The sequence below is a fragment of the Gekko japonicus genome, unplaced genomic scaffold (assembly GCF_001447785.1).
Source record: "Gekko japonicus isolate JY-2015 unplaced genomic scaffold, Gekko_japonicus_V1.1 scaffold1941, whole genome shotgun sequence".
NCBI classification, from domain to species: domain Eukaryota; kingdom Metazoa; phylum Chordata; class Lepidosauria; order Squamata; family Gekkonidae; genus Gekko; species Gekko japonicus.
This window is the reverse complement of record NW_015160891.1, coordinates 58,897-66,505: the sequence shown is the minus strand read 5'-3', so window position 1 is coordinate 66,505 and position 7,609 is coordinate 58,897. Positions and strand designations below refer to the sequence as shown.

The window sequence follows — 7,609 nt, the reverse complement described above, 5'->3', positions numbered from 1 at the left end:
ATCCAGCCAGGTGCGAGTGGAGGAGTGGGGAATCAAACCCGGTTCTCCCAGATTAGAGTCTGCACACTTAACCACGACACTAAACTGGTCTTTCTGCCCAGAAATGAGGTCTTCTGCTATATCATCCTGAACTTCAGAAGAGCTCCACGTACCACTGAAGCACAGGGTGACTGATCTGAGACAGGAGGGGCAGAGGTCCAATTCAGGTTCTGCTAAGAGCCTCAGGTGGGTTTGGCAAAGCAGAGAGATCCATTTGGGCTTTCAGTAGCTCAGTGCCATGTCCGCAAGAGCCTCCTACTTCCTTGGGCTCCAGATGAAAGCAGAGGCTCACACAAAAATCTGAATGAATTGCTCTCCAGTGGCAAAGGGAAAAGGGTACTTGGTGCACTTATTTGCCGGTTTCCAACCAAAAGTCACCAAGGCCATTTACAATACAGTACGGGTACCAATAAAATCGATAAGGCGGCACAACAGACATTCAGTGAAGAGTCAATAAAAACAGAAGTCAAGAACACCACAAAAATCAATAAAGTGTTTAAAGTGTTAACGAAACATAAAGGCACCAGCGATGCCTCTTCTCTTGCACACACCATTTTATTGATTTAACTCAAAGGGCCTTTAGCCAGGGTTTGCCAGCCAGTGCCTTGCACCTGGCGGAAGGATTGTGGGCGGGGACACAGGGGAAGCAGAAATGCCCAGCTGCAGCACAACAGCACTTCCGGAAAACACCCCGAAGTGGCATAGGGTGACTCTGGAAACGCTGTACAGCTTCCCTCTATGCCAATCGCTGGAATAAGGGAAGACGGAGTATCGGGAGTTAAACCCTGAACTGCGCCCTTTTCTAACAGGGCATTCAACTCTGAAATCGACTCAGGAAAAACATTATCGGTGGCCTGGTCGACTGCTGTTAACGGTGGTAACTGGGCAAATTCAAGGAGGCAGCCCCTCTCAACAACAGTCAACAGTCAACAGTCAAACAGACACAGGATTATGAAGTAATTTTAAGCCCTCCTGGCAAAAATTTGGACAAACCGTCCCGAAAAGAGTGGTTGGCTATGACGCCAACCGTTGATAGTCAGAAAGAAGGCTTGGAGGCCTGCATCGGATCTTTGGAAGGGTGCTGAGCAGGACCAGGCTTGGGTCTCGAATCAGACCTACGCCGAGCTTGTTGGGGAGGCTGGGAGGAAGATCTTTGACGAAGATACCCAATATTTATCAGTTTTGTCTAGTATTACATATAGAAGATCATATACATTCGAGTCTACATTTCCCAAGAATTATTTATCCATTTGTACACTCCTGCCCATCTAGTCGTATGAATGTTGTATGAATATATTCGTCTTTCCCTTGTAACATCAAATTTAGTTTGTCCATTTGTATCAGTTCAAGCAGTTTTGTCCTTATTTCCTCCCTTGTCGGGTTTTTTTCTAGTTTCCAAAACTTAGCCAACAATATCCTGGCAGTTGTCAATACATAGATCAACAGATAGACATCTTTTTGTACAAAGCTATCCGGAATTATATTTAACAAAGCCATTTCGGGTGTTAAAAAAATATTTTGTTCCATAATTTCTGATATTATTTTTTGTACCTTTAACCAATAGCTATGATCGATATGCCTGTTGTTGATAAGGGTGTTGAAAACCCTAGTTTTACTGGCAATTGGTGCCATTGTTGTATGCTGCCCTGAGCCCGTGTGGGGAGGGCGGGGTAGAAATCGCATTGATAAATAAATAAATAAATAGTAAGAGGGTTGGAATCTTGAGTGGTATTTGGGTCTGTTAGAAGAGGATTGGGTGTTAATCTGTTGGAGAAACACATCAGTCTTCGAGGAGAACAGGGACAAGCCTTCAAAAGGTAAAGGTAAAGGTTCCCTTGCTCGAAAGCCAGTCGAGTCCGACTCTAGGGTTGCGGTGCTCATCTCCATTTCAAAGCCGAAGAGCCAGCGCTGTCCAAAGACGTTTCCGTGGTCATGTGGCCGGCATGACTAAACACCAAGGCGCACGGAACGCTGTTACTGAAGTGGTACCTATTTATCTACTTGCAATTTCTTGCTTTCGAACTGCTAGGTTGGCAGGAGCTGAAACTAGAGACGGGAGCTCACTCCATCATGCGGCACACTCGGGTCTCGAACTGCTGAACTACTGACCTTCCACAGCCTGCAGTTCAGCGTCTTAACCACTTGAGCCACCGCAGCTCAAAAGGTAAGCCCTCTACAAAAGCACGTGTCTCCGGCGGGAGATCTGTTGATCGTAGCCAGGCATGCCTCCTCAGAATGATGGAAGAAGCCATGATGCGCACTGAAGCATTGGCCGCATGTCTGTCAGCATTTAACTGTTGTTTAGGTAGAGATTTCTCATCATTGGGAAGTTGTTCTAGATAAGGGGTGATCTTCTCCCATAGAAAGAGTTGGTAAGCTGCCGCAATAGCTCGGTAATTTGCTATCCTGAGGTTTAAAGATGATGACGGGTGAGTCTTGCGACTCAAGGCATCGATCGATCTTTCTGCCGGGGTTGAATGTGAACCCACTCTCTGCTTAGCCTGCATCTTGTCTGCTATTAATGAAGATGGAGTAGAATGGGTAATAAGGAAGGAATAGCCTTCTTGCTGAACCCTGTGCATATTCTTGACTTTACGAGACATGGTGGAAATGGAAGAAGGTTTCCCCAAACAGATCTTGCCATTTCTAGAATTCTATCCAGGAGCGGAAAAACTACAATCCCTGGTGTGTCAGGGTAGAGTCGCCCCAGTATCTTGTCCTTGGGTCTAGTGTCCACTGAAGTATCCTGGATGTCCAAAGACTGCGCCATCCACATCATCTGCTCAGAGTAGAGATCCAAGTCTTCACTTGGAGACATTGGGTCATGATCTCCCACGATCAGGAGATGGTTCCAAAGCTACACCGGAACTAGCAATGAACCTGCAATCTTCTTCCTCCTCGGAACCATAGTCTGCTGACTCCGAATGGGGGGGTCCAGTAGGTAGGTGTACATGGTGTCTCCAGCAGCCTTACATTATGACCTCTCAGTTCCATTTGTGGTTCCAAAGGTTCTGGCCATTCTCTATAACACTGCGTGGAATGACAACATGAGTATTGGTGCCCTGGACCTGGAGATGCCCATGGAGATGGTGGGGCTGAACACATAGCAACATGTTCCAAAGGGGTGTTGCCCTGAGTAGCCAGGCCATTTGTCACTGGAGATCTGGAGAGTGGCCGCTGGGAGACGAAGTGGTTAGGTTAGGAATGCCCACTGACCTCAACGATAGACTTGCCCGTTCTTTCGGTTCCTTCGAAGCTGTCCCTTTCAATTCTGAGCGAGTCGGATCCGTCAATACCGAGTGCTGGCTTTTGTGTTTACATTTCGATTTGTGTTTCTTTGGTGGTGGTTCCGAAGAGGACTTGACTCCAGCCCATTCTGGTGCGCTGGATCGTTTACAGTTCAAGTCAGACCTTGGAACCGACTGGACCGAAATAACCAAAAGAGGGAGGGAACCGTGGTCGGCGACTGGTTAGGGGGCTGAAAAGATAGGTTGCTCAACCGGGGCAGATGTCTTGGCTGCTGGGTTAACAGGGGTGGGTAAAGCCTTCTCCCATAAGGCGGCCTTGAGTAGGGAAGCGCGATCCACACAGGCCTTCAGGGTAAATTGCTGGCAGATCTTACATGCCGCCGCTACGTTGTGGTTTTGCCCGAGGCACACAAGACAGACGGAGTGCTCGTCCGTACGAGCCATCTTTGTCAAGCTAGAGGAACATGTTTTTGAATAGAGAAATTGGGGGGGTGACAAAAAGACAGCGCTAACTAAGAATGTTCTTCTCAAGGCAGCAACAAAAAGAGAACTGAGGAAGGGAGGGAGGCCCCTCCCCAGAGCATGTGACCATTACATGGGAAAATGGGCCAAACGGCTCCGATTGGGAGGGGTCCCTCCTGCTCTGTTACTAGGCTAGTTAAAAATCTTCCGGCAGCTGTCCTGTGCATGTGCACGGTTCCATGTGGGATCGCACAGAACAACGACGATAAAGACAAGCATCACAGCCTCAGCACACTGAAAGATCCGTTATTACAGACCCCGCTTAAGCTACCAGAAGGTCGCCCAACTGAAATATCTTTGCTGGAAGCAGGATCACCTTTCCCTTTGGAGACTGCTTAGCAATCAAACAGGGTTCTGAAAAATTACTTTCCCCCAACTGTGCTTTGAGACGCACACATATTATATAGCCACCGAACTCTTTATTTTAAACTAAGCAGAATCCTTTACATTTACCAAAAGGAAGACAACTCTTATAACCAAAAGGGTCTTTTTTTAACCTACCATATATAGGGAGCCCTCACTGGAGAAGAAGACCCCGATGCTGGGAAAGATTGAAGGTCAAAGAAGACGGGGACGGCAAAGGATGAGATGGTTAGACAGTGTCATGGATGCAACGAACATGAAATTGAGCCAGCTTCAGAGGATGGCGGAAGACAGGAGGGCCTGGCGGGATCTGGTCCATGGGGTTGTGAAGAGTCAGACTCAACTGTGCGACTGAACAACAACAAAAATATATCCGTAACTTGTACGTGAATAAGTCAACCCCCTAGGGTGGACAACACTGGCGTGGGAAAAACCTGAAGATGTCGGGGTGGACCCTGGGGAGCAGAGGGACTTCAGCAAAGTATAATACCTTAGAGTCAATTTTCCAACGCTTAACAGAGCATACCCCTTCTGAGGTTTTCCAACAAGAGGCTTCTCGTCCTGAGGACCAGATGGTGTTGATACCGAGAGAGGTTTCTTCAACCTCTAGGTGGGGCTTGGCTATCTCCCTGACCAGATGGTGTTGATACCGAGAGAGGTTTCTTCAACCTCTAGGTGGGGCTTGGCTATCGCCCTGAATCACCACTGATCGCCTCTAGACAAGAGAGATTATTTCCCCGGGAGAAGGCAGCTGCTTTGTCGGGCAGACTCTACACAGATCCAATGCTCCCTCTAAGCTGCGGAGTCTCGTGAGCAGAAATTCTACTTTGTGAGCTACTGGCATGAAAAGCTGTGTGAGCAATTTGGCTGCTGCCTCCGTTAAGTCTGCTCCGGAGCCATCCTTCCTGAGCTGAGACAAGAATGTGTGAGCTGGAGGCTAAAAAACTGTGAGCTAGCTCACACTAACTCAGCTTAGAGGGAACACTGGTCCTGACAGTCCCATCAATCAAAGAAGCTCATTTGGTGGGTACACAAGATGGCCTTTTTGGTGACAGCCCCACGATTACGGAACAAACTCCCCTGGGAAGTGTGCCTGGCCCCGCCTCCCCTACTTTCAATCTTCAGGAGGCAGCTGAAGACGGGTTTTATTTAGGTCTGCACTTTTATTAAAGCAATCTTAAATTGTGATTTTAAATTTTGATTTTATGCAGGGGTCATTTCCTGCAGGAGCGCACAGGAGCGGAGCTCCGGCAGTAAAGAGTCCAGGGGGTGGGCACATAGAACAAGCCCCACCCCCTGCTCCCAGCAGCCCTCAGTCAGAGCAAGAAGCAGCCAGGTAAATTGTAGAGCCCCCCGCACCTCCCCAAGTCCAAAACAGTCCAGGGGCACCTTTAAGACCAAGTTTTATTCAGGTACAAGCTCTCCCTCCTCTGCAAGGACAGATCTGCATGTCCCCCCCCAATAGCTAGCAATCCAAAATAGTCCAGTGGAGCCTGAGCAGTGGGTGTTGCCTTCTGACACATGTAATATCAGGGGGTGTGGCATATGCAAATAAGTTGTGCTAATAAGTTATGCTAATGAGCCCCTGCACCTCTTTTTCTACGAAATGACCCCTGGTTTTATGTATTTTTATGTCATTTGTTTTAGATATATTTTTTTAATATGGTAAACCATCTTGAGCTCTGTAAGGAAAAAAGGTGTTGAATAAAGGTTTTTTAATAAATTCATAGAAATACTGGCTTGGATCCCATGGAAACTATCCGCTGACAGTAGAATTGGTCTCAGTGGAGCCTGAACTTTCTCACATCCCTCAGGTCTCCCTGAATTCCTGTTCCCAAGGCTAAGAATAACATGACGAGGCAAATCAGAAACTTGCAAAAATGTCCGTCCCCCCCCCGCCGTCAGCAGAAATCCTCCATGGGATCCAAGGTATGTGAAGACCTTTTAACGCCCTATAGAGCTACATAAATATTTATATTGCTACTAGCAAAAGGCCTATCGTTACGATGGGCAGAGGGATATCGAAAAAATATCTCTGGCTGTGCAGTGCCCATACACCCACACTGTGCGTGGTCACCCACCCCTTAACAACACTGTCATTGTGGGGGGGGGGGGGCTGCCTTCGCCAAGGGTCCCAAATTAAGTATCTTAATTTTCCCACACTGAAATGAATCACAACCATCCATGATTATGTTACAAAGTAAGGAAGCATTACGTACAGAAGTGCCGTCTAGTCATAACCCAAAGAGTCATAACCAGTGTTCCCTCTAAGCTGAGTTAGTGTGAGCTAGCGCAGTTTTTTAGCCTCTGGCTCACACATTTTTGCCTTAGCTCAGGAAGGATGGCTCCAGAGCAAACTAATGTATGCAGTAGCCAGATCGCTCACTCACAAATTTAATGCCAGTAGCTCACCAAGTAGAATTTTTGCTCACAGGACTCCACAGCTTAGAGGGAGCATTGGCATAACCCAAGAGACATAACCCAATGAGTGATTAACACATGGAATTGACTGCCACAGGAGGTGGTGGCGGCTACAAGCATGGACGGCTTCAAGAGGGTACTGGATAAACATATGGAGCAGAGGTCCATCAGTGGCTATTAGCCACAAGGTAGAGATAGGAACTCTGGGTCTGGGGCAGGTGATGCACTGTATTCTTGGTGCTTGGGGGGGGCAACAGTGGGAGGGCTTCTAGTGTCCTGGCCCCACTGCTGGACCTCCTGATGGCACCTGGTATTTTTGGCCACTGTGTGACAGAGTGTTGGACTGGATGGGCCGTTGGCCTGACCCAACATGGGCTTCTCTGATGTTCTTAACCAATTTACGGCGATCTCAGCCAGGAGCTTTCAAGGGAAGTGGTTTACAGAGCAGAGGTGGTTGGCCCTTGCCTTCCTCTGCAGAGCCTTCCTTGGTGTACTCCCTTCCAAGCACAGACCATCCTTAGCTTCTGAGATCTGATAAAATCGGGCTCTCCCATGCCACCTTCCCTACCACGCATCACCTACCACCAGACCCTTTTAACGGGAGATGCTGGGGATTTAGCCTGGGACCTTCTGCATGCCAAGCAGATGCTCAGCCATTGAGCCACGGGCCCCTGGTTCACCATCTCCTTCCTCTGCGGCGTCTTCCTTGATAGTCTCCCATCCAAGTACAAAACCTGCTCAGCTTCAAAGATCTGACAAGATCAGGCTGTATCATTCAAGACTCCTGGTGATACAAAACAGGGCCGGCCCAAGGTGTTTCTGCGCCCTAGGCGAGGCGCAGATGCCAACCTCCCGGTGGGGCCTGGACACCTCCCCTCTGGAGACTGGGGCTGCCCCCCCCCATGATCCACTCTCAGTCTACTCTCTCTCCCCCTGGATCCCGCCGTATGGACTGACCCCATCCGTCCGGAAAGCGCCTTCAAAGTGGATTCTGTAGTTGGGGGGGGTGGAGTCGC

General features: G+C 48.6%; 1 protein-coding gene across 1 annotated transcript in view; it reads right to left on the bottom strand.

The window, feature by feature from the left end:
- The window catches only part of LOC107120823 (zinc finger MIZ domain-containing protein 1-like), a 258,073-nt gene that overhangs the window by 244,673 nt on the left and 5,791 nt on the right, over positions 1–7,609 (bottom strand). The window lies entirely within an intron of this gene.